We start from the raw sequence: 27,852 nt of genomic DNA, 5'->3' as shown, positions 1-27,852 counted from the left end.
CACAGGGTATTTCTCCATTTCTTTAACATTCTCATTTTCATTTTAGTCCCTCGTTTCTCTTTCAGAATTTCTCCATTCCCAACATTATCAGGCTGCCTCAGTAGGGGAGTCCACTGACGAGTGTAAATATGGATAAAGTGAATGATGGTGCTTTTCTGGGATCCCTTCCAATCATCTTGCCCCCTGCATATGCACTCTTTGTTTCTCTCTACTCTATCTTTTCTATTCCTGCATCAATAGTCAGAAGTATCTTCTATCTTAAAGGACAATCTTATCTTGGAAGCATATGTCCTATTGGCTCTCGTACTGTATCTCTTATCTTTCTTCCCTTGAAGACTCATCTATATTCCTTATCTCTACTAACTTACTTCTCATTTACTCCTCAGTTTACTAAAATTCAAACTCCGGCTTCTGTCTCCACCATTCCAGTGGAACTACTCTCCCTGGTCCACCAACACTTCCTTCCACATGACCAGTGTCCACGGTACTAAAGAAGAAGTTTTAAAATGAAGCAGCCTCCCCGGCCACTGCTGCTAGTTGAGGAGAGTAGTCCTCAGTGGTTCTTTATGAAGAGGTAGTCACGTTCTGGGTGCCATTTTACTTCATCTCCCTGGCTACAGCTGACTGGACCCCACGGGGTGGGGATATACAAGTGACCCAAGCACTAACACTCTCTAGACTGTGAAGTCCTTCTCTAATTACAGACATGGGGATGAACTAGACCAAATGGATTCTCTCCTTGAAAGCTGGTTAGAGATGGTAATATGATAGTGGGGCCAAAGCATGCACATCTCCACAGAGAAACAGAGTTAGGTTGATGGCAGACAGCCTGAAGAGGGATCATGGAGCTTCCTCTGTGTTCCCACAGTACCTTCAGGAGGCAAGAAGATATCCTGATTGCAAGAGTTGTGTTGTATCCTAAACAAACTTCTAGCTTCTGAACTGTATTCCATACTCTACAAGACCTGACTTTTCTGTAGTTCCTATTCTCCCCAAATCTGGTTGCATGAATAGGGCTCCTGTTTACTATATTTTCTGAGTGTGTATTTATAATAAAGCCACTATTGCTTAAGAAGAATGAAGTTATTCTTTTCTAGTAAAAAGCCTGTATAAGTAATAGAGACACCTAGCAATCATTACCTTATACCTGTGATATTGGACTCCGCTGATCACTATCTCCTTCCAGAAGTTCTCTCTCTCTTGGCTTATGTGATACAACTCTTCTTGTATTCCTCCTATTTACATGGCCATTCCTTTTCTTTCTTCTCCACCATCTATATTTCCTCATCTCAACCCTTAAGAATGGGTGTTCCTCAGGCATACTGTGATATAATTTTCTTAAATCTATATACTTTCTCTTTGAAGAAGTACTCCTGGCTTCAAACTTCATTTAAATCCTAATGACAGTTATTTGCTGGATACCTTACCTTTGTGGCATGTCCTGCAAGATCCTCAAACTCCACATGGTTAAAACCAAAGTCATCATTATTTTGCACAAAACAGCTATTTGTCTCGTATCCTTCCATCAATGATGATACCATTGTTATCCTAGTAGCCCCAGCCAGCATACTGATTCCGAGTCCAGGCCATTTACTCTCATCTACTCCATGTTTTAATTTCTCTCCAATGTATCTTCACCACTGGCCTCCTCTATTGCTGCCTTATCCACATCCTCCACTCCCCGGTGATTTTGTTATTCCTCCTTTGTGTTCCCACTGTACCTTTTCTATACTTCTTTCATAGCACCAACTCACTCTACTGAGAGTACCAATTTCCTCATCCATCTCTTCCAAGACTGTAAGTTTCTTGTATGTAGAGATCCAGTCGTAGTCATATTTGTACTTCTACCTCCTAGCACAATGCTGGTAAACTACAGGTATATATCAGTGTTTTTTGAATAGATAATAAACAAATGAAAAGTCAGACTTGCCTGTGCTGTACACAAAAACAAAGAAGCTCCAGATTCCTAATTGCACCAAAACCCACTCAATTAAGATTGAGAAATGTAATACTGAACAACGAAGGTCTTGGTTCATAATCTCCAAACCTCTCCTCTCAAAAGATCCTCTCTTCTCAAAAGACCCTAGAGAGAAACACTTCTCCCTCACTCCACTCCCATCCTCTTCTCAGACTCTTCCAAGATCTTCGTGCAGCTCTTATTTGACTTCTTATTTGTGTACGCCTAGCAAACCAGGCCCGGGCTCTGAGGGTAATGGCCATATCTAATAGTGCAGAGCTGTAATGACCTCACCCATCGAGATTCTGCTCATTCCGTCTCAGAGAGGACCTTTACTTCTGCACACAGTGGCGTTGCTGAAAAATGAACTTAATAACCTCCTCAGCTTTAAAACTTAACCTGTTGTCTTCATGCGCAGTTGACTCCAAGGGAAGGATCTGTGAAAGAGCTTGAGGAACAAAATACTGGTGTGATATCTCTTTAACTGTGTTTATCCTAGATTCTACTGATTGTAAGAAATCCGGTTCCCTTTTTGTTTTGTCCGTGTACATGTCTGTATGAGAGAGAGGAGGGGGAGAGAGAGAGAGAATATGTATACACACACAAATGTCCTTGTATCTATGGAACAAAATACAGTGTCACCATTGTCCATTTTAATTTGTCCACACTAATGGAAAATAGTATTAGCATATATGGTAAAGAATAATAGATTTATGTAAAATTTACTCTTAGGAGAAAAATTATAGATGGAAAAAATAATATGAGCTGAAATGTATTTAGCACTTTCAATATTAAAGCATTATTAATCACTTTACAAGCATTACCTTAAAAATACCTTAAAACGACCTTGTTTATAGATAAGGAAACTAAGGCTCTGATGTAGCTGAGTCACCTTTGTAAAGCAACAGAATGAGGGTTTAAAATCATGTGCATTCATCTTCAAAACCACGTTTTCAACGGCGCTAACACACTGCCTATACATTATAAAGTCCAATTCGATAAGTTTCCAGATAGGAGAACTGAGGCCCAAAGGTGTGAAACAGCTTGTCCAAGGTCACACAGTTGGTTAGGGACAGAGTGAGGTCTAGGCATAAATTACCTCAGGGCATCTTGCCTTGTATTTGTGGAAATACGTGACTCCGGAAGACAGAGAACAATGAATTCTTATTCAAAGACAAGTCTGGGAGGTGAGCAAATCAAGTCACATGCATTCCTCTTCTGCCTGACTTCAGGATGGTGTGCATTCTGTTTCTTATAAAATCTCCAAGAGACAACAATTACATTCATGGGAAGGAGAACAGTCTCTATGAATGACACATACAAGAGATATTTTTGCATAAAAGCAGGGAATTGGGCCACTTATAGCCTCTTAAAGATCAAAAGGCCCCTGGAGGAATGTTATTCCTCACCACCGGCTCCTTATCCCAACCCACAGTTGACTGACTTCCTTATTAGGCTTGGCCAATGGGAGGGCAAAGAATTTAAACCAAGTAGGCTTGGTGAAACTGCAGAAGAGTAAGGCTTGGGGAAAGGAGGCAATGTCCCCAGGGAGTATGGCTGGAAGGAGACAGTCTGGGCTGTGAGGGAGGAGACAGTGCCCAAGCATACAGATGCCTCTGTGCAGATAACCCAGACTTGTCTGAAGACAGTTCTTACAAATCTAAGCGTTCTTAGTTTTCCAGATGGCTATTCCCACTTGTTAAGACTGCCTCGGCCTCTGCTGCTGGATATGTGATGTCCTCTATCTGTAGGTCAGGCCAGGGGCCAGTCTCAAGAGAGGAGTCCTTCAGATGCACCTTGGAATCAAGCAGCTCTCTCGGGCCTGGAATCCATGGCTAAGCCCCTGGGTTACCCTCACATACTCCAGTTCTTCCCTTGCTATGAAACAAGTTAAAGATGGGGTGGCCTAGGGACATGTCCGACATTGCCAGATGTCTCTTCCATCATAATTCAAATTATCCCCAAGTTAGTCTCATCTTGTTCCTGAGCTTCTGTCCATCTGTCCAGCTCCCTCCTGTAGTCTCTTCCTCAAGAGCCATAGTCCTTTCTGCTGACTAAGCTTATTGACTTAGTTTTGTGGCCTGCTCTTCAGGCAGCTTACTTGTTTCTGCTAAGAGACTGAGTAATTTCCTCTGGACTCTACCTGCCTATGGCTTGTCAATGACTCTCTCCAGCTTGTGAGATTATAAAGAACACTTCAACTACTGCTAAACTACCACTACCATCACTAATTAGCATCTTCATAGACGAAGAAACTGATATATCAAGAGTTGAAGCCAGAGATTGCCCACTGCCATGCCCTGGCACTGTGTGGAGAATAGGTTATCAGTCTCCTGTGATAGAGGTCATCTCACCCCTAGGGCAACTGAGTCAGACTTTCTGGCCTCTACCTCAAGCAGCCCCATTTGTTTACTCCAGGGTTCTTATCCCAGAATTTGTAAAAATATTATCATTTTTAATTTATTCCATGACATTAAAAATGTTGTGAAGCACTAATTTAAGCAACTTGGTTAAGTGGTAGAAGCACTCTGAATTCAAATCTTTGGAAATCAGAACTTGATGTCAAGATAAACATTCATAAAGATGTTTTTCCTAACAAAACAAATAAAAGGGAGGGAGGAAGAGAATTAGGATAGAATCCCCCCAAGGATGGGTAGAAGAGAGCGAGAATAACCAGAACCACCATAGTTTCCCTAATTTTATAAAGTTGAGAGAACAGAGTAATAAAGACTAGCAATGAGAGGAAAATCATTGAAGAGGGAGGTTACAACGATGATGGTGGAGTTGAGAAGGCTAACAGAACAGAATCTCAGTGGTCAAAGAACTCCTCATGAGGAAATCTCTCTGAGCATTCATAGAGGCACGGAAAGCATGCAATAGATTCAAAGCAGGGGGGATTTGTGGCTGAACATCCCAAGTGTTGACAAGGAGTTGATGGAACCCTGAACCTGGCTATTCACAACCACTTGGAACCCTGTGAGAACAAAACCCCATCAATAGTGTAGGGTGCATCCCCCTTATTAAAAGCAAGAATTTAGTCCAAAATACCTAGCGCTAGGTACTTGCAAACTTGAAATTTCTTTAGGTTCTTACTTTTCTTTTACAGACAAAAGATCTCATTAAACTTAATGGTTTTCACTTGGATGCTTGATGGTTGAGGGTTTGGAAGGGTATCTATGCACTGCTTCTCAGGAGGTCCCTCAAGTCCTTTCCAAGATGCATGCACTACTCCAAGGAGCCTTTCCTTCTCACTGCTCTCCATTTCTGGTGTTTGTCTCTGAGGCTCCTTAGATGACATTTTACACACACACAATGATTTTTGACCAAGGCAAAGCACACTCTCATTTTATGCTACCACAATAGCTCGATAATACACATGGAACCATTTAATACATTGAAAAGCAAAGGACTAGCATTTTTATATTTAATAGTTCCCCCAAGGAATATGTCCTTCTTTCATAAGGACATAAAACAAATGACAACTGCCATTAAATCAACTACATGAAGAAATATTGATTCCTGAGAGTAGAGGCATTAACAGCTTCCTAGGTTGGTTCATGTTTGAATGATACCAAAGTGATTGCTCCCTAAACCGTTTATAAGAACTTGAACTTTGGAGGGAAGGTTCAAGAAGGTTCAATTCAGTCTCAGGGTCTTTGTCAGACCCTCAAGTCCGCTTGGACATATGCATAAAACCGAGTCATCTTGCCTTAAGGTGTGGTCAGCTTGGGTTGAAGTGGCAAACCTTCAACATATTTTGGCTTCTAGACAGTGAACCAGCAAACGATTTTCTTTCTAACTAAACCCAAGGGAGAAAAATGTTCATATCTGTTTTGATGAATGAGTTATTCAGAAGCAGTGAGTTCATCTCTTTTGGCGTCTAGAATTTGGTAAAGGCCCACATAAATAGTAAACAATACTTTTTTGGCTGTATGCCCCAACCCAAACAGTATGTTACATGCAGCCAGCCAGATTCTGCCGTTGGACACACCCATATCAGTCCCACTGTAGTCAACGAAGATTATGTGAGAATTTCTGAGGGGTAGACCTTATCTGGGAGGCTATGCATGAGGATTTTAAGGGCAGGGTTTGGGCCTCGAATCTAGCTCGATGGCTTGGATTCCTGTGCCTTTAAAGACAATGCTTTTTTCCTTTGTAGTCTATTAACTAGCCTGCTTCAAGCAGGCATGGGAAAACTGATCCAGGAGCCAGCGAACCCAAAAACTGTGCAATTGTCTGAAGTCATACTATAAAAAGACAGAGTCGTTTTACTTCTGATGTGCGCTTTCGTGTAGACATATTGAAGTTGACCACAAATAAAAGTGAAAACAGACCTAGAATAAGCACAGCAAACAATGGAAAACAAATGGATCCCGGAGTTCAGATGAAAAAGACTGGTTTTGTATGCCCCCATATTACGCCTTTTTTTCCCTAAAAATGTTTTCTTAACATTTCTAGCATTATTAATGGAATTAAATTATTCCACATGGGTGCAGAATCAGTCCCATGGTGCCAACATTCGTTTTCTGCACCGAAGCTGGGAGAAACACTGTGCTTCTACGACAATGGCACTGATCTTTTATTATGGCAATTTAGGACTTGGTGTTTACCCATGAGAAGCTGGGCATCATTCAGAACCTATAAATGACAAAGACTTTGTCCTTGAGAACCTTATCACGTTTTCTAACAGACGCTTTCACTTAAGATATTCAGACCTTGAATCATCCACAATGTTGATTACACTGAAAGAGTGTTTTTTGTCTGAGAAGGGCAATGGCCTGGGCAGTGACATTCTTAAGGAGAAACAGGTAGACAATCCACTCTTCCTCGTCATAGATATAGAAGAAGAAGCAGGCAGAGGTGCAGTAGCCCCTTGATTCCTTCTCTTAGAGTGCACGTTATCTAAGATATACTTATTAAGCATCTATTAGGTGCCAGGTACTTTTCTAGGTGCTGGAGAGAGAGCAATTAATTAAGAAATACTAAGTGACTGCCCTCAGGGAGCTTGCATTCAATTTGGAGTGAAGAAAATAAAACAAACATATTAATACTCTATTGTTCAATTAAGCATTTGCTAAAATTTTTGGTAAGCATCTCTTCTCTGGTTTTATGTCCGATGCTATGTTATCCTGTGTTCCATTTAGTTACCCTACTTTGATGGGTTGCTTTTCATGTGGAAAGTGAATAAACATGTGGTGAGATTGATCTTTCTAGATGACTGAGTAGAAAAAGTAAGATAAATCAATTTCTTTCCTGTTCCAAAAGCAAATATAGTCAATGCACTACCCTTCCCACTATGGACTGTAAGAATATGCTTTATATTCTCGAATAAAACTAGCATTTGAAAAAATACCAAATGCAACAGCACGAATGTGCTAAAAATGGTTTTCAATTTACTATACGATTTTCTTTAGAAGCCACTTCTTTATTTCTTTAGATAACCCAAAGAATCAGTCGCTAATTGCACAATCATATTATTTGTGTGACTATTTTAATAGCAGGCAAAATTAATAATAATTATCTACTTTTGTGTGTGTGTGTGTGTGAGGAAGATTGGCCCTGAGCTAACATCTGTGGCCAATCTTCCTCTGTTTTGTATGTGGGATGCCCCCACAGCATGGCTCTATGAGCGGTGGGTAGGTCCACACCCAGGATCCTAACCTATGAACCCTGGGCCGCCAAAGCAGAGCATGTGAATTTAACCACTACACCACTGTGCCAGCCCCAGTGTCTACTATTTTTAATGGTTCAAAAATATTATTTTGTAAGATGGACTCTTGTTTCCTTCATGAGGATGGAATAAGAAGATACAATGAGAGGAAGGGAGGAACACAGGACATACAATGATTTCCTTAAGAGTTTAATGAAAATGTATCTTTCTGAGGCATATGGCAGGTAGTTAAAAACACAGGCTTTGGAGTCAGAAAAAGTTGGCTCAAATCCTGGGGCTACACACTAGTTCTATTATTTAGGCATAGTGGAGCCTCTTTAAGGTCAATCTTCCCATCAGTAAAATGGGAACATTTTACTCATAGATCTGTGTTGAGAATAAAATGGAACAAATCTGTGAAGGGCTTAGTGAAAGGCCTGGAGTATCTTTAAGTACTCAATAAATTGGTTACTAACATTATTATTATTTTATTTTACTGTTACATGTCACAAGGCCAAGCAGAGAATTTGGCTTGATCTTGACCATGAGCAGCAAGGAAAAGAAGAAAAGGAATAAAGTATAACCCAATTGTCTTCCAAAAAGTTATAATTGAAAATTAAAATTGATATTCTATTCTATCTCATTGTGATCAACTATCTGGAATAGGTAAACATCTTTTTTAAAGAAACATGTAAATAATCCCTAAGCTCCCATAATCAAGGAATAAAAGTTAGCATGTTTACATGGAAAACCATAATTAATCTTCACATTTCATTCAGATTTTTTTATTGTAGCCAACACAAAATGGAACAAACAAGTAAAGAAAATCCAGTCACTTATATATCTTCTGGTGCAAAATGGGCTAAACTCTGAAAAATAGGCAAGAGAGGGGATGGTTATCCTTAACATCCCCACTTTCAGCTCCAAGTTTGCAAGAAGACAGCTCTTCAATATTGCAATTTCTACCAGCTATCCACGAAAAGTGTGTGTTGCTCAAGGAGTGGGAGGAATGCTCAGTGGTTTTCTGATTGGGTACTTTTAATGAGCCTGATGAAATGTACAGCTTCTGTATCTCTCCATTTGATGGGAATTAGGTTGTCTTCTTTCCTCCCCATTGAGTCTCAGAGAGGAAGCTCTGCTGTTCACTACTACACTCAGTAGGACTCACCGGAGAAGGTGTTTACAAGGCCTCAAAGATGACAATGGGGAATTTGGAAGGATTTTATAGTCTGAACAGAAAACCTTATCCATAATGAAGGAAATGAGAGACCAACATAGGCAGTAAGTGTAGACTTAGCAATAGGAAGAGGCTTTTGAAGTTTCCAAATGCTGTTTTGGTGATGATGAAATTGAAAAGTCAGAAAGCGGATAATTTGAAAGTAAGTTACGGTAGTGGGGGGTGTGTGTATGTGTTTGTATGTGTGAATGCTCACACCATCGAGGAAATTTGCAAGGGGATAGAGAAAAAATTCATTCATTCATTCTCTACAACCCTGCTTTTTGCAGCAGAACTTCAAGTCATTTGTCTGATGTAGTTTGAAATGACTAAGTGATGGGGCTTCCAAAATGTTCCCAGTGAGACTATCCCACAGTCTACAAAATTCACTGTTTCCTCTTACTTAGCTTAATTTTACTCCACTTCACTTCACTGTTTCTAGTCAAGGGGGAACAAAAGTAAATCTGTTCTTTAAATTTATGTCTTAGGAAACAGTTTCTGTTTTGCTTTTTTATTTTTCACTTTAATGATTGAGTTTCGCTGTGGCCATACCTAACATTTGTTAGAAGGGACGCAAGATTATACATAGATTCTTTTCTTTTCCAAAAGAGTTATATTGTCTGGTCCATGGAGTCGATTGTGAGGGCATTTTTAGTTGTATCCATCCTGGCCTAGAGGGGCCTGAAGCAAATCTGACAAACCATATATTACATAACATCTTAGAGTTGTTTTTTTCCTCATTCCTATGTCCAAGGTACATAGATAGGAGTTCAAAGTTCAGCCCAGTTTGAAATGTCCCACACGCTTTCATTTCTAAACTTACTTCCTCAGCGGAGTACACTGCCATGTGCTGTACCTCCCAGTAGAATGGGCACCCTTTCCTGAAAAAAATCAAGTCTTCATTTTCAGGGTTAAGATCTTAGACTATCTCATCATTGCCGGCTTCTTCAAACCCCTTGTTCTTTCCCCAAGGGAAACCTGCCCACGAAGATGAATCTGAGTTCTACAAAGTTTCTTATCTAGGACACATCCACAAGATAGAGAAGATGTTTAGGATAAAATTTTAGCATCTTTCCATCCTTCTTGAAATAACCCCAAGTCTGTGGATACAAGGCACAAATTTCTAATGAAATATTTCTCAGACACTCTCGAAATGCTCTGAAATGTTTGAGAGTGCTAACATTAATGTGGACCCCATGGCCCAAGGCTTGCTGGATCAGAAATTTTTGCAACTGGAGGCAAAATTAATAAACACCTCAGGTGATTTGTTTGCATGGTAAAGGAGGAGTACCAAAGTTTTAATCCTTTTCGCTCTAACCAGGTGACCGGTCACAAACTTTTACTATTTATCCCCTTTCATACATGCACTCTCCTCCCCTTTTCACCTATTTGTCCTCAGAATGGAGCCATTGCTTTGTGTGGACAAATTGATCTGGTTCACATGAAATGCACTGTCAGCCGCCACTGCGTCACTGCTCTGATCAGCATAGCGAGGTGGCTGAACATGAAGCCAGATGCCACTTACTGGCTTTGTGACCTCAGCCAAGCTGCCTAACCATCTCTGACTCAGTTTTTTCATTCCTCAAATAGTGGTAATAACAGCACCTACCTCATGGGCCAGTGTGAGGACTATATGATTCAATTAGTTAATATTTATGAAGTGCTTAAAATAATGCCTGAAATATAGCAAACAACACTCTGTAATTGTGGACACTATAAATTTAGGACGCAGTAGCTTCAAGTTCTGTACACAATATAGAACCCTCTGTATAGCCGGTACACCGTCCTGGGTAGAAAATAAAGAAATTGAGAAACTTGGATCTATGATGAGCAGTGGCAGAAAAAGATAGAAACTTGGTTTCTGTGGTATCCAGTATGAACAACAAAGACTGTAAAAGGCCGTAAGTACAAATCCACAGCCCAACCCTGGGCCTGCCCCAGACCACTGACATCCTCAGACAAGGCCACCCCAATGTCCAGGGCAGGAAATGTCAGCAAAAGAGTCCCAAGCACTGCAGCCCTCATCATTATGTGAAGAGAAAGGAGTCAGTCCTGATTTTTGGCTGGGTAGGCAAGAATGAATCTTCGGACATTCATGACAATGACTCTTGAATGCCAGAAATGAAAACAAATGTTTGCCTGGGGCATAATGTCATTTTCCAGGCCCAGGGTGACTGGAGCCACCATAGCACTTGTGCTTAAGAAAGAATTTCTCTTTGTATAAAAAGATCCTGAATAAAATCTTGCTGATTTTCAGGAAGAGAGCCCTCCTGAAATTTGTTACCTGGCTTCGTGTGTGACAGGTTTGCTATGGTAATGACTTTTTCACGGCAGGTATTCAGCATTCTGCTTGTTTCACAAACACCCTTCACCGCATTTTCCGGGCGAGTGCCAAGGGTAAGGCTTCTCCATGCCAGCTTTTCTGAAAAATTAATAAATCTACCACCATAATCCTTACTGCTTCAACTGACAAATTTAATAAACGACAGGATGCAAAGCCCAGGTCTCCTAATGGGATTGCTTTCTTTTTTGCGTCTTTGACAAGTTTTACAGAGTAGCACGTCTGAGACGTGGTCAAGTGCTATAAACCTAATCCTTAGCAATTTCCTCCTTAGCTCAAATAACCTAAATATTTTATGAATGGGAAAGGGTTTCACATGTCAACCATCAACCAACCAACCCTAGTCTATCCCTTAACTCTGTCTTTTCTTCTGGTTGTTTGGGTAATTTTCTTTAAAATAACATACTTCTGTCAATTTTTCAAACAAAACACACAGGTTATTTTTAATACACTCTCTTTAGAAGGTTTCACAAGTAGCATGCTATTCCTAAGCAAAGCTAGCAAAATTTTGCAATAACCTTGATGTTAGTTTTTTAAAAAAAATTTAGTTTGAGTGTTTAGATAAATGAGGTCCAATTCTAGGGCATTCCAAGGGCCTTGTGGTACACAAAGAGGAGGGGCTGGCTCCAGGCTCCCTTCATGGGAGAGGTGGCTCTGGGAGTCTTTCAGGGCTTTTGAAATACGATTGGAGACGTGTGGAGATGTGGACCCAGGATCCATTCTGCCTCTCAGGAGTCCCTTTGCCCAAGGTGGCCTTGGGCCTCCTCAGCCCACAGTGTTGACCTCCAGCAGAACAAAGCTGTTCACCCATGGAGTCTACTCCAATCTTCCCAAAGCAAAGACCTGCAGGGATTTCTAACAGTGTAGAAATGACAACTTATTACATATTTGTGAACCTAACATTCTGGGGTAAAGTCCATTTAACAAACATGATTTTTTAAAAAAACAAAAGAGAAAGAAATCAACACTTATTAGTGACTGCTAACTATGTCGGCCAGTATTTCAGCATCTTAGATATGTTACCTCCTTGGATTCCCTATACGAGATGGGTATCATTTCTTACACTTCAAAGTAAGGATTATGATGCTCAGGGAGGTTAAGCAGCATGCACAAGGCATGAAGGACACAGAGAGAGAAAATAAGTCGTGGTATTTGAACATTATAGCATTAAAGAAAACAAGATATTTTTATTTAAAATCAAAGACATCAATATACTTTGAAATACTACCTACTAGCACTAGGATATATTATTTGCTTAAAATGGGTTAAAATCCACTTCTTATTTTGATTAAAGCTAAGTCAGCAAGTAATGAATTCTGAGAAAATTTATCTTTTACTGCTGTTAAAAACATCTCCTATATCTTTTCAATAACTTCATGTTCTAACTCAGCAATCCTAAACACATCTTTTTCTTTTATTTATATTTATTCATCTATACGGGTCTCAAAGTATCTCACAAGAAGAAGTGCACCATAGAAAACAACAGAATTTGTATCAAAGAGGGCAGAGTCATTTCTTTGTCATAATTACTTAATCTTAGCACAATCATTCATTCAACATATGCATTTATTGATCCAGGCCTTATGTAAGAGGCTGGGGATAAAAGTGAAATAAAATATGAGTCTACACTCAAGAAAGTCACTGGGTAGAGGAGAAGATAAAAGAGCAAATTATTATTATGGCACAGTTTGATAAATGCTAGAGAAGGTACCTGTACAGGGGTATACAGTAGGTTGGAGAATCTGTTTGTAGCTGAGGATGCCATCAGAGTTGCTGATGCTTAAATTCTGAATGAGGGATTAGAGCTCTCCTGGTGGGCATGACGAGGGTGCGCACTTCAAGCAGAGGAAATAGCATGAAACCAGGCAACTGCATAATGCTGCAAATATGTTTGAATAGCTAACACATGCGGCATGAGTTTAGAAGTAGGGCAGGACAGGCAGAGAAGGTGGATGGGCCCTGAGTTGTGAAGTCTTTGTATTTCAGGCTATGGAATTTGAATTCTGACCTGTATGCGAAGGCCATAAAGGGTATGAATCTAATATTGAGAGGTCCAGAACCCTAAGGGTACCTCCACTTGCGTTACCCCTTCTAAGTAAAGCAGCCCCTGGCCACTTGTTTTGGGTTCCATGCTTTTGATCATGTGATCCTGCATGCTTGACAACAAGAAAGCAGGCTGACAATCAGTGCCAGATGGAAATATTGGACGTGAGAAAGCCCATTGGCCTATGAGGTAGACATGATGGGGAAGTTAGGAATGGAGAGGAAGGGATAAATTTGAGAAGTAGATATGACTTGGAACTGAGGGTTTTGTTGACCCAAAAGATGTGAAGGATGAGAGAGAGGCAACAGCTTAGGGATGACTGTGAAGTTTCCAGGTACGGTGACTGATGGGGCCAATAACTCAGAGAGTGATACAAGAGGAGCAAGGGATTTCAGAGGATAGATAACCAGTGTAGTCTGAGAGATCTTGAATTAGGAAATTGAAATAACTAAGCTGAGGAGAGTAGTCATATTTTCCAAATGAGAAAACGGATTACAAGGACCTGCCCAATATGCAGTCTTTTTGTGAGAAAATAAGGGAGGTATTTCAACATGGGCTATTACTACAACTATGGAATTTTGTGTACTCTAAGTTAAATACTGACGTCAAAGGTCAGTTTTATAGTTAAAAAAGTTAGTTCATGTCGCGCTGCTTCATAAACACTAATATAAAATGCACGGAATTAAACTGTGCATCACCTCCACTCCTCTCTTTCCTAGTAAATATATGAGAAGTTATCACAGACTTAAATGAGGCCCCTTGATATGCACTACAGGCCACAGATTGAGGAAACTTGGTCATGACCACTAGAGAGAGCTTTCTCAGAAAAGTCCTGATCCACTCATCCCTTTGTTCACAACGCTGACTCTGCCCTGCCGTGTTCTTTGGACATTCCACTTCCAGGTGACCCCTGGCTTGTCCTCGGAGACCAGCCATAGGCTCATTTATTGCTGACCTCCACTCACCGTCATCCTCTCCTTTCAGCACTTCCCTTTTGCCCAAACCGCTGGGGTCACCAGTTGGCTCCAGACTTTCACTGGTTTAGATTTATTGCATAAAGTCTAATCCTTTCTCCAAATTGGCAAAGATACAAAACAAAAGATATAACCTATAGCCACACCTGCTGTGGGAGGCAATACAATTTAGTAATTAAGACCAGGGTATGATGTCAGAAAAAAATTGGGCTCGAATTCCTGATGTGCCATTTATGATGTAAGATCTTAAACAAGGTACTTTGGCTTGTTAGCTCTCTGAGCCTCGTCTATAAAACAGGGATAATAGAAGTTGCCTCCTAGCTTTTGTGGTACAAATATAACAGTACAATAATGCATGTCCAGTACTTAACCTGGTACCAAACAGAGAGTAAAAGTCCAATATTTCTTGTTCTCCTTCTCTTCCATTTTTCCATTATTATAAATTCTCCATCATATGCTTCTTGTTAGTGCAAATTCTACCAAGTTGCCATCTTAACACTATCTCGGAAATGCTTAGGTCCCCTCTTAGCCTTCAATGAGAAGTTCTCTCCTTAAAATATCTATAATGTTCTCATCCCCTTTGAATATCTTTGTATCTATCTACTAGTTTTCATGGATTAATGACTAAATGGGACACCAACACTTGGATTCCAAACCCAATACTCACCCTCGCTCTCCTATTTTGATGCTATTAGACATCATTAACTATTTAGTGGACTCAAGGCACTATGTTTTTTCCCCTGAAAAGTATTTTTTGAATGCAGACAAAAAGAGAAAAGGAAATTCTGAAAGGAAAGAACTTTTAGGTCTAGGATCCAAAGGGGTTATTATAAACAACTGAGAGTGTTAAAAAAAAAAAAAAAGAAAGAAAGATTTAAAAAGAGGTCAAAAAAAAGTATCTTGACAGAACCTTTTTTATTTATATTGTTCCAAGTAAATTATCACATATTCAAAATGTTCCTATTAATTTTCATATGCTGCACTCACTCAGCATGTTTGACTATTTCACTTCATAATGTTTTGGCATAAAAATGTAAATAACATTGCATTTCACCTTCCCAAGTTCCCACAGTCCATTTTCTGGGTAATAGGGGGAAGAATACACTAACAGTCAGAAACTGTGCACATTCTGCTGGTTGAAATCCAAAAGTAGTTTTAAAAAAAGTTTTCTGTCACAACTTGTTCTTGGGGGTTTGTTTCCTGCCAACTAAAAGCTATGATTTTCAGGAGAGCACAAACTCTCTTAAAAATCAGACAAAATGACTATATCTCTGCATTGATTTGGACTGAAGCTCCAGGAAAACATCAATTTTCTACTTCAGGTCAAGATCTGGAACTCCTGCTTTTCTGCTTCAGACTATTTTCCCAGAAGAACTTCTGCAGCATTCCTCGTTAGCCATTTTGGGGAGAGAAGCTAACTTTCATTTAGTGAAAGAAGACAGGTTCCAAATGCATTTCAATTTGAGGATGGGGCACTATGGAAATACTTCCATAAGTAGCTATTAGTACAATGTTTCATTGTGATGATAAAGAGGAAGAGAGAGAAGAACTGGGTTCTAGTCTTGGTTCTGCCACTAACTACCTCCATGGTCTCAGGGAAGCCATTCTTACCTCTACACCAGCTCTCTTCAAGTGCACCTCAGAGAAGTACACCTGTCCTGTGAATTATCGGACTCCGACAGACGCACAAGCATATTACACACCACAAAATTTCTTCACTAAGGAAATCTGTAACTTAGTTTAACCCAGTGTTTCCCAAGCTTATCAGACCATGTAACGACAAATTAATGTTCCATGGCACTCACTTAGGGAAGCGCTCCTGTAGATACACATGTACTCTTTAAGGAAAAAATGAGGGTATTGGAAAAGATGCATATTAAAATTCCTGTAAACTTTTGTATTTCTTGCTTGCTCAAAATGTCTGTGGCTTGAAATGAGAATGGGAGAATGAAAAAAAATTTTTTAACTAAATTTTAAAAAGAACATGGAACTTCTGTTTATGAAAATATGGTAGATTGACTATTATGAAAAATCCTCATGATCCAAGACATTTAAAAATGTTAGGATATATTTTGTAAATATTTTAAATGTATGGTTAAGTTAAAAAGGAAGTAAAAGAAATCCTTGGGTGGTGGCACAGGGTGTGGAGGACCCAATAGACAGAGAAAATCATAAAACTTTAATTAGGTTCTGGAGCCAGCAGCTGCCCTGAGAACACTCTACCAATGCTTACTGACCTACAGCTGTGGCATAAATGACCACATGGAGAACAGAAAACTTAGCCTAAGTGTTGTACAAGGTGAGAAGTCATATTTGACGCCCCTCCTTAAAACTGAGACACCCTCAAAATGTTATAATCTCAGTAAAATGATAAACTAGAAATAAAATCCATGTCACATGGCACAATGGCAAGAAAAATTCCATGTCTCAGCCCAATTCTGATGAAAATTGATAAAGTAATTTCCTTGAGAATATATACCATGAATCAGTCCTCATACAACTTTGGAGCTTGAATTCAAAGCACTTTGGTGGTCACAAAAACTATAAGGTGAAGTGTGGTTTAAAGAGTCATTAGGCTTGAAGTGTCATAGATGTATACCAGAAGCTAACACGAAGGAATGTACTCTCAATCTAGGCCTTAAAGAATTCTGACAGATAAAGTTCCAATGAACATAATGCACATTTCAAGACATACCTGGAAATAAATTACCATGAACCAGAGAGAGCAAAATAAACAAGGAAACAAAGAATCAGATATTCAGATATTTCAGATGTTAGATTATCAGATCCAGTATATAAATATGTTTAAAGAAATAAAAAAAGGAATCAAAGTTATAAGAAAGAAAAAAAATCTATAAGAATAATTGGAAATATTTGAAAATATAGCTTCCAGAAGTGAAAAGTAAAATGATTGAATTAAAAACTCAATGGAAAGATTAAACATCAGATTAGGTACAGCTGAAGAGGCATTTATTCAATTGCAAAACAGAACTGTGGATACCACTCAGCATACAATAGAAGGGAAAAAGACTTGAAATACATGAAAGAGAAGTTAAAAGACATGAAAGATGAAGTGGTAAGGTTTAACACACATCTAACTGGAGTTCCAGAAGGAGAAAATAGAGAGTGAATATTCGAAGAGTTTTTCAGAATTGATGAAAGACATGACTTCTCAGATTCAGGAAGACTAGTGAATTCCAAGTAAGATAATAAAAATATCAATAAATCCATATCGATAAATGTCTCAGTAAAATTGAAAAAAAAAAAAGTCCAAGAGAAATGTTTAAATTGAGTGATAGAGAGAGAAAGAGGAAAGACTACTAAGACTACTTAACAAGGAACACATCTGGATACAAAGCTGACAGCTCAACAGCAAAAATGAAGCCAGAGGTACAGATGTTACTAGTCAGTGAAAATGGCCTCATTAATATTTTACAATTATGAAAACAAGGTAAAAAGGATCAGAAACTGACCAATTAAATGACTAGAGAAAGAACATCGTTAATGTTAAGGGTAGAGCCATCACTAATCATTTCTGAACTGAAGACTCTAGGAAAGGGAGTAGTGAGGTTGGCTGACTATTTACATCAAAGATGCCACTGCCACTTCTCATTTTTGATATTATCCCCTCTGAGCACATACCTCTTCTACAAACTCAGAAATGTATATTATGGTTACTCAATCAGAAATTCCATCTAGGGCAAAATTTACGAGTATAAATGCAGGCAAATCTAGCAACTCACTAAATCTAATTATGGCTGTAAATAAAACAGTTAAAAGAAGGCATATCTGAATGTCATATGGAGAGAGAGTCTAAAGCAGTGGTTCCCAAACATGGCTATGCTTTAGAACCATCTGGGGAGTGTTTATAAATATGTGAATAGCTGGACTGGACCTGATCTACTGGATCAGCAGGTCAAGTATAGGAATCCGTACTTTAAAAAAGCTCTAGGTGATTTTGGAGCACTGACAGGTTCGAGAACTATTGGTCTAAGGGAATTCAAGCCAGACCTAGCCTTGGGCTTCAAAGACCCAGAACCTGGTTCTCAGCAGCTCTTGGTCCCGTGAAAGCTGAAACACTCAAAATCAAACTGTCTTTAAGACTGAAATAGACGTCAGAATGCCACTCCTTAATGTCACGTGAAGCACAAATACTCACGTTTCCAGGATTTTCCCCTCCTCCACCTATAGTAAACTACATGGAAACATTAATTGCAAGAAGACACTTTAATAATTTGCCTCAGCAACCATTGCCATATGGACCAAATAGCTACATTAAGTCCAGTATATTCCATCAGCATATTTTCTTCTTCAGAATTAATGGGTCGCTGGTGAATGAGGAATTAGAACAAGGGGCATTTGATAAACTGAAGATATCTTGAAATATCCCTCTCACCAAAGGGATGGTTTTCAGCATGGCGCTAGAATATGCAAGTCTAATGCCAGCAACTGGCCCTGGAGACGAGGTCATCAGGAGGCTCCTGATGACGAGGCTGACAGTACTTGGATGGAATTGGGATGTGCACAGATGACACTGCCTCTGTAAAACTCCTTAGCTAGCCACCCTAGGCCTGCTTCACACTGAAACTTTTAAATATACACTCTTCCCTTCTATTCTAAGACACAAGCACATGTTCATATTTCTAAAGTCAAGATGTGCTTTAAGACAGATGTATAGATTTAATGTGACTTTTCTTAAAAAACTAGATCACTGCAGCTCCAGCCACCAGATAGGAGTTCTTTCTTCCACTATAATTTCAAAATTTCTGTGGTGATGCCTCATATTTATCCATCTTAGGTCAACCCTTGACCAAAGTGTGGCCAGAGGGGCAGGATTAAAATGGTCACGTATGATCTCCATGTGTGTGGGAGGAGTTTCCCCAGAAAAAAAGAGAGGCTAGCAACAAAAGAAGGAAATAAGATAGAAGTGTGTAAAGCCAATAGTTGCTGTATTCATAATATTCCTGATTAATTCCAAAAGGAGCATCTGTCAGAAACAAACCAATTCATTAAAGTAACATGTTTATACGAGCAGGGTGGCAGCCCAGGTAAGAGCTTAGGTATATTTTTGGATTGTTTTAACAGTAAGAATTTGGATGGAGGTAGGAAAAAATGTAAATCCAGAAATAATATTTCCATTTTTTCTTCCTTCCTGCCTTTATTAAACATTGGCTTTGATTGCAAAAACTTGCCAACATTCTACTGTTTGTTTACATGGGACCTATGGAAACAGAATTAAGCAATTTATTCCTTCAAACTACCATCTTGCTCTTAAAATTCTAACATGCAAAATTATGGTTCTTCTTTCAAGCATACCAACTTGACCTAGTTAGCAAGCCCTACAGACCTCCAGTCGCTAACGTAAATCTACAGATAAAATATCCAGCATTAATGGCAGTTCCTGGAAACTCAGATCAGTCAGAAAGCTGGTTAAGCAAAACAGTGAGTAAAAACATTCTCTGATTTTTAATTATTTTGTTTCCATCTTCAAGCAAAATTATTTGTCTACACTGTATAGACAGTAAAGCGTTACAAAGATAAAGTTTACAGTAATGGTTATTTGATGAAGACAAAGTTATGTTCCACTAATTTTAATCCAGTGGTCTTACCTTTATCATAACAACTTTTATTTTCTTAACTGAAAAGGAAAAAGATACATTTTGTATAAACAGCAAATGCATTTTCTGTCAAATATAATTAATGTCTGATAAATAAAGTTTATGAATTTTGTAAAAGAAAAGACTTTTGTTTGGCTTTGGACTGATCTTAGAAAATAGCTTTCTCTGCTCTTTTGACATCTGTTAGCTCCTCCATATCCTGGAAGCATTAAGAGTATTATGCTTTCAGCTGAAAGCAAATCAGAGCAAATCTCAGCCACCTCATTTTATAAATCCTTTCAATCATTGGTAATATTCTCTGACTAGCAAATAAAAGAAGTGCATCAAAAAGGCAATTTAACTCATTGCTTACAGATGGAAATAAAGAATATCACCAGTGTCTAAGGACAGAATACAAAATCATACCCAAACGGATCTCCCTCGAATATTTGTTCATCACTCTTTGGGTTAAAGAGTGTTTCTAAAAAGAATCAATAATACCTCAAATTTCTATTTTTCCAAGATAAAGTGATTAGAGTTTAAATGACTACGTGCACATAAGTAAATGTGGTGACATGACATTCTGGAATTATTTCACTATTGCATGGAAATTAATTTTATTTGCATGCAAATAATTTCGATACCCCCATTCTGTCTATTATCCATTGGAATCATTCTTTAAGTCTGAATTAGGTCTTCAGGGAAAAGATATTTTAAGAAAACTCTCCTCTTTGTGTGCTGGCTCACTACTAAGTATTTGGTTTTCCAGATGAGTATATATCTAAAAGTTGTACTACAGCAGTGAAAATTCAGTGATGGAAATTATTTGTAACATTTTATCTTTCTCGTATATGTACAGATAAATCTTAATTAGAAGGCAGACGTTGGGATCAGCCATTTCAGACTTCAAATTTTACCTCTGACGTTTACTAGCCAAGGGAGCTCGAACACAGTTCCTACTCTTTTCGGGTCTCCTTCTTTATTCATTTATTAAATGTGGAAATCACACTTTCCACATTGAGTTTTACAAGACTTAGATGAGTTGATGAGTATAGAGCCTGGGACACTGCTTTGAAAACAAAATAAGTGCATAATACAAATCCACTTCTTTCTATATTTTAACCCATAGAATTATTACATAAAATAGGTTTTTTCTCTTTACGATTATCTATTTCTTGGGACCCTTTAAGAAGCAAGTGACCTAACTCAAAACCTAATGCAACAAAGTCCAGGTATATCCAGATGATCAAACCATGTCACCAGGACCCTTGCTGTCATCATGTCTTCTTTCCTGTCTCTTGGGTCACCTCAAGCAGGTTCCCACCCCGTGGTAGCAAATGTGACAACCAATAGCTTGTGATTACATTCTAAGAGTTGAGCCAATCCTGTTGAAAAAGAGGTATCTTTCCCAATAATTCCAGCAAGAATTCCAGAATTTTCTCCAATTATCTTGATCCGGTTATGTGCCTAAGCCTGAATTAAACTCTTTGGCCAGAAGAATGCCATAGACTCATGTTTCCTCATTAGCCAAGGGAGGTGGTGACAGCCTTACTTGAACCATCATGAGGAGGGGGAGACATGAGAGGACCAAGTGGAAAGTAAAAGCTGAGACAGACTTGAGAAATGTCTGAACTTTAAATGTGTGTCCCAGCCCTCAGAGCGATCCATCTAATGAGAATGAAAACTTTATAGGCTCAACATGTTCTATCATTTCCATTTGCTCCTTCTTTATATATTCTACTTCTTTGCAGAGACATTCTATTTCATTGCTAAGATTTTCGACTTTTTCCTTTGTTGCAAGTGTGTTTGTAATTGCTCATTGAAGCATTTTTATGACAGCTGCTTTAAAATCTTTGTCACATAATTCCAACATCTGTGCATTCTCAGGGCTGACATCTGTTGATTGCCTTTTCTCACTCAAGTTGAGATTTTCCTGGTTCTTGGTATGAAGAATGATTTTTGATTATATGCAAGACTTACGAGATTTTATACCTTATTTAAATCTGTTTCAGCAAGACTCCTCTGACTCTGTCTGGCAGGGGAAAGGGAGTGTTACCTCATCAGTACAAGGTGCTTGTGGAAGCCCAGGTTCCCCACTTGGTCTCAACTGATACTCTGTGGTGGTGGTGGAGGGGGGGCTGCTCCTCAATACTGCTGGGCAGGATGGGAGTTCAATTTCCCCACTAAGCCTCTGCTGATACCAACCTGGCTCAAAGGGAGTGGAGTGCCTGGTTACTCCTACCAGCATGGCTTCCACTGACCCAGCAGGTGGAGTGGGTGGTCTGCCATTACTAGAAGATGATGAAAGTTCAGGCTTTCCACTCAGCCTCCTCTGACACCACCCCAACATAGATGGGGAGGAGTGCCTTATTACCACTGGGTGGGAGTAGGATTAAAAGTTCTTTCTCCCCATGGATCTCCACTTTCACTGTGGGGGTGGTCGTCATTACTGCCAGGCAGAAATGAAAAGTCCAGGCTCCCCACCTAGCTTTCTCTGACACCAACTTAGCATAGGTGTATGTTGGGGGAGACTCTCATCTCAGCCTGGCAAGGACAAAAGTCTAGGCTCCACACTCTATCTTTACTGACAGAGATGGGAGGGGAGCTGCAGTCTTTTCCTGTGGTGTTTGGCTGAAGTAGGGAGCTTATTGTCTAAAAGTCTTCTGTCATTCTAGCTTTCTCCGTTTGGCAAGAGAGAACAGGCTTTTCTTGAGGGTTTTGTGGTCTTGGAATTTCTTGGTTTCCAGTTTATCCAACATCCAATTTTGGACATATGAGGCAAAAAGAAACCTCAGGGAACTCACTGACATGTCAATCGTTGGGTCTCAAGATCCCTAGCTGGTTTGCCTTATTCTCTCCATCTTTCAGAGTCTTCTTATGTCTACCTCTCATAGCCACTTTTGTCTGAGATCTTGGCCCCTTAATTCCTAACTGCCGCAATTATCCATGAACCCAAACCCAGCCAAACTGGTGCAAGCAATAAGTCACCACTTTCTGGTCTCCATGCTGTGCTTCAAAAAACGGTACTGTTCTAGGAGCGGGAAAGTGATGGAGTGGAGAGGTCTCATGTCAATGTGTTTCTCTTCTCTTTGGGATTTGGCCCCTGCAGTCATAGCTTTCTTGGTAGTTCCTCAGTGCTTTCAAACAGATTTTTTAAAATTACTCACTTTTTCACGTTGTTCTTGCTAGGAGGATTGGTGTGCTCCAAGCTAGTATTCCCATTGCCAGAAATAGAATTTTCAGATATCTCCTGAGGGTTTTTATACAGCACTGTACCTGGTATTCTCTTCTTGTGTATCTGCCTTGGGCTTACAAATTAATTCTGACAGTGAAGGCCAGTCAGGACAGATTCCATTTGTAACATTTAATGGGAAGTTAATCAAATGTTTACTAATGGATGACCAGTATTTCCCATGGCTAACATTCAGCTTGTGAATACTGCTACATCCATACCAATTACTAAAATACTGATATATTAACTACAAAATAACTGCTGTCCTCTATACCTCATGCCCTCTCTGGAATCTTATGCACATTTCTCATGATCCAAAATATAAAGGGCTAACACGTGGTCAGCATGCACCTTCAGAGGCACTGCTCTGAGGCCAAGCCTAGCATCCTGTCATTTTTGGTGAGGGTACAAGCCTAGCTGTTAAGTATTTTGAATACCACTCCTGTGTACATCTTAGCCATGTCTATCCCAGTTTGTGTTTTCTCTTATTAGAGGAATTAATTATATTTTCCTCTTGATTATTTCCAGAGAGAATTGTTTGGCATGGCTCTTTCATGTATTTGAATGATACACAACAATGTAATTAGCAAAAATATTTGGAACTGTTACTGCTAATGAACCCTGTTTTAATTTCTAGTCTATGAATATCCTTACCTTTCATTAACATAATTAAAATCAAACATAATTGCCAGGTTAAGCCAAATAACTTCTGATAAGGCCAACCTCACAGCTGAGATAATAATTTTCTGTTAATCAAAAATGTTATGCTGAATACATGAAAATAAGAACATTCTATAACACGGTCTTACAGAAAATAATCACTGAAAACTCATTAATAGTGGCCATCTTAATTTTACTGTTATTCATTGTAATCTTTTACTTATTGAACTGTGGTCTCAGTACATTATTGCTGTTATGCTTGTCTGAGATAATGTGCTCAAATTTCAGAATATACGAGAATTTTGTGTTTTGTGGCTCCTATCAGCCTTCATCAATATTTCACTTGTTGACTTTCTAGGGTGATTCAAAGCCTTAATTAAGCTACGGTTATTTTTTTCTGGACTAAATTACAAACAGAAGCCTAATTAATGATTTTGCTAAAATGTAATGCAGTGGCAGAATTTCTCCCAGCTCCTATTTTTTTCACTCTGAAACCGACCAATTTAGAGCCTATTGCATGCAATTTGTTTTTATGCCTTGACTGTTCTTCTTCTTTTTTTTTTTTTTTTGAGGAAGATTAGCCCTGAGCTAACATCCACCACCAATCCTTCTCTTTTTGCTGAGGAAGGTTGGCCCTGAGGTAACATCTGTGTCCGTCCTTCTCTACTTTATACATGGGACGCCTGCCACAGCATGGCTTGAAAAGTGGTGCATAGGTCTGTGCCTGGGATCCGAACCAGCAAACCCGGACAGCCAAAGCAGAAGGTGTGAACTTTATGCCACCAGGCTGGCCAGACGTTGTTTTTTCTTCATTTGCTGTTTTGAAATGGTGCTGTGTGCCGCAAGTAAAAGGAGAAGCTCTTATACATGTATTCCTAGTTCCCAGCTCCTGTGACCAAGCCTTGGAGGGTTTTCTTGGATCCACCTCGAGTTCTTGGTTACTAATCGGGTACAAAGAAATCTCAACTGCAAATTTCTACTGTCTGACTAGGACTAAGCTCCTTTTAAAGGGATTTGTGAGGCTGACATATCTGAAGCTACTGTAAGGATTGAGTTACTAGATACAAGAAGACTCCAGATGGTCAGAATTCTTTTCATTGAGCGAATTTAGTCATGGTTCCTACCCCTAAAGAATTAGTGAAACACAGGTAGTCGGATCAACTCAACCTGAGAACAGCCCTATTCTTAGGAGGGACAATCCAGCAGTTTGTGCCTCCCTACAGAAGACACAGCTGATACCAATGGGTGTACATTCGGGTTCACCTTAAGAGGCAGTTTTCACTTGATAAAATTTCTGTATAAAATGCAAAATTGACAAATGTCAGTGGGTCTAGGGGAGAGTGGTGGTGGCAGAGACTGATAGACTAAAACCATCTAGTTATCGGCCCCGGCTAGAAATGTAAATGTCTCCCTTTAATTGGTCTCTGGGAGGATACTTTGCTATCAAGATGTTATATGCAATGTGACCTTGCATGTATGGAATGCTATGGATAGATACATGTTAGTATTATTTATTTCTGACAGGGAGTAAAGTTTTATTTATTGTATAGCAAGGAAATGGAGGCTCAGCGCGATTAAGTGACTTGCTCAATGTAACAAAACATATAAGCAGAAAAGCTGATTCTAACTCAGCTCAGCATCCTTTCCACTTGACCACAGTCTGGGTAATACCTGCATCTACGCTAATTATGTCTAATGATGCTGTTCAAACAATTGTCAAGAAACTTTTAAGTCATTTTTGCATGGCATTCATAATTGTTTCACATTTATTTTCTTCCCCAGTTCTTCTTACAGAAAAGATGAACGAGCCAGAGGTCAAAGAAGGGGCATTCTCCGGCCCAAGAGATCAGGAGTTCACAGGGTATTAATAAAGGATTAGTCCACGAGAGTTCCTCCCAGAAGCAAGTGAGTCTAGTCCTCTGAATGTAATCCCCAGTAATGTAGGATTTTAATGATATCAAAGTGTTAGAAATAGCCTGAGAAGAGGATGACCTAAGCAGCTCCAAATAGTCCACTTGAAATACTGGAAATGAGAATGTAAAGAATGCTGTTAGCCCCATCCGAGGGAGACACCGTCAGAGGAGCTTAGGTCTCAGATAACTACACGATACGCTGACGAGCGGAGCAAAAAGTCATTTTCCCCAAGTACTGAGAGCGCCCTCCGTCCACAACTGCTCGAAACTACCTGCTTCCATTTTCTCTGAAACCAGGCTCAAATCATCTGGCGAATACCAACTTCCCAGAGTAGGCTTTTCAACTAAGAAGGAGGTCCCATAGGCAAGGATAGAAGTATCCAGCCATTATAAAAGGCTTTTCTCACACACCAATTTAACACATATTCATTCAACACGCATTGATTGAGTCACACACCCATTCTCAGCACTGAAGAATCAAAAATGACAAAGATACTCCTGCCCCTTATGAGCTGAGAATCTAACTGGCTTATTTGTGCAAATTAGTTTTATGTGAATTTAAAGGGCATGAATCCATTTTATCAGAGCCTAAAATCTCCTGTGTGAGTAAGTCGTAGTGATCCAGGTTGAATAACTGAGAAACCTCTGAGAAGTTCACAGGTGAAGGCCAAGCTAGTCTCCCAGCCTAAATATACAAGCATTCAGTCATATCCACATCAATAATGGTGTGTTTTCTCGATAATTCACCAAGCGCTCTTTGCTTTAATAAGACACAGTCAGGCACCTTCAGAGCTCAGCACTGACAGAGAATCTACTGCTGGGAAGGGACGTCTGAGCAAACACACCCAGGTCTCTCCTCCTGAGTTTCTCCTCCCTTCTCGCGTTCTCACCTCTGATTCTCACTCCCCCTCCGGCGAACCCCTTACCGCCTCTCCCTTTAGTGCCCTGAAACAAACATGAACCAATTGGTTTTGTGCATTAGTTTCAGCTGAAACTGGCTGAAACTTTCAGAAAACTTTCTCTACTAAACATTGAAGCAGAACAAAAAGGAAAGAGAAGAATATCATACACACAGGCAAGCTAATTAGGAGAAACGTTCTGACTCTGTCAAAGCTGGTTGGCCTTTGAGACTTGAAAATCCTCTCTCTGGAATTCCCTGGAAAAGGGGAGGCTGGCTTCCAGATCCCAAGGACTAAAATAACCCCACCAGCCAGGTAGCCTGACATCCTCTTTCCAGGACCAGCTGGCCTCCATAAAGGCAGAGTAGGGAAGGAAAAGGCAATCTGTGATTAGACAGGTGAAATAGAGGAGTATAACGAAGTTTCCTGAGTTTGTGGACATCTCAAGATACTGTAATAAAACTAATCTTCATCATGAAATAACTGTGTTCTTCCATTCTCCTGCTGCTTTTGCTAAACAAGTGTGTGGCAATTTCATCAGATGGATTTAATCTGAAAAGGGGCAAGGAATGAGGCCCATGGCACCTCTTTCAACCTTGACAGCAGTGAATTTCTTTCTGGATTCTCTTATTATTTTCAGACTCAATGACTCTGTGTGCCAATCCAAATACATGCTGCCCTCAAACTGTTCTAGACGGTTCTTCAACTTGGAATTAAGGGCGACGATCAGAATTCGGTGGCTGCAAGAGCAGGTCTGCTAAAGATTTTGTTTCGAACCTTTGGCTAGGAAAAGAAGGAAATCTGCAAAGCCCGTGCATTTACTACCTAACTTCTTTATATCATAGACTACAGATGGTAATCAAAATAAACTGGTTGTGGTATCACAAAATTTCTGTATACACATCTTAATAGACAGTCTGGAAGTGAAGAGAAAGGAAACAAAGCAAAAATACTTGTATTAACAGGAAAAGTATGAAAACAACTAGAGATTAGAAGTTACTGATGAATTGGTCAGGCACATTTAAAAGCTATGGATACCAAAAATAAAAAAATAAGGATATATAGGATATAATATGACTATGTAGAGCCATGATAATGCATATTGAGAAAAAAATAATAATGTATTTCAAACTTTCCAGGAAAAATAAAATTCTATTTATTTATACTGTTCCTCTAAAAAATAAGATATATGCCTTTTTCCCTTGTTTTCTTGGAAATATTTCTTTCGAAATATTAAAGTCATATAGTAGGGGCAGGTTGGTGGCGCAGTGGTTAAGTTCACATGTTCGGCTTCGGCGCCCTGGGGTTTGCTGGTTTGGATCTCAGGTGCAGACGTGGCACCGCTTGGCAAGCCATGCTGAGGCAGGTG

The 27,852-nt window shown here is 39.5% G+C and overlaps 1 protein-coding gene across 18 annotated transcripts in view; it reads right to left on the bottom strand.

Annotated features, from left to right (window-relative positions):
* SUGCT (succinyl-CoA:glutarate-CoA transferase) overlaps positions 1-27,852 on the bottom strand; it is a 749,025-nt gene that overhangs the window by 105,446 nt on the left and 615,727 nt on the right. The window lies entirely within an intron of this gene.

The sequence above is a fragment of the Equus caballus genome, chromosome 4, assembly GCF_041296265.1.
Source record: "Equus caballus isolate H_3958 breed thoroughbred chromosome 4, TB-T2T, whole genome shotgun sequence".
NCBI lineage: Eukaryota > Metazoa > Chordata > Mammalia > Perissodactyla > Equidae > Equus > Equus caballus.
The sequence above is the reverse complement of the archived record's forward strand: the minus strand, read 5'-3'. Positions and strand labels throughout refer to the sequence as shown.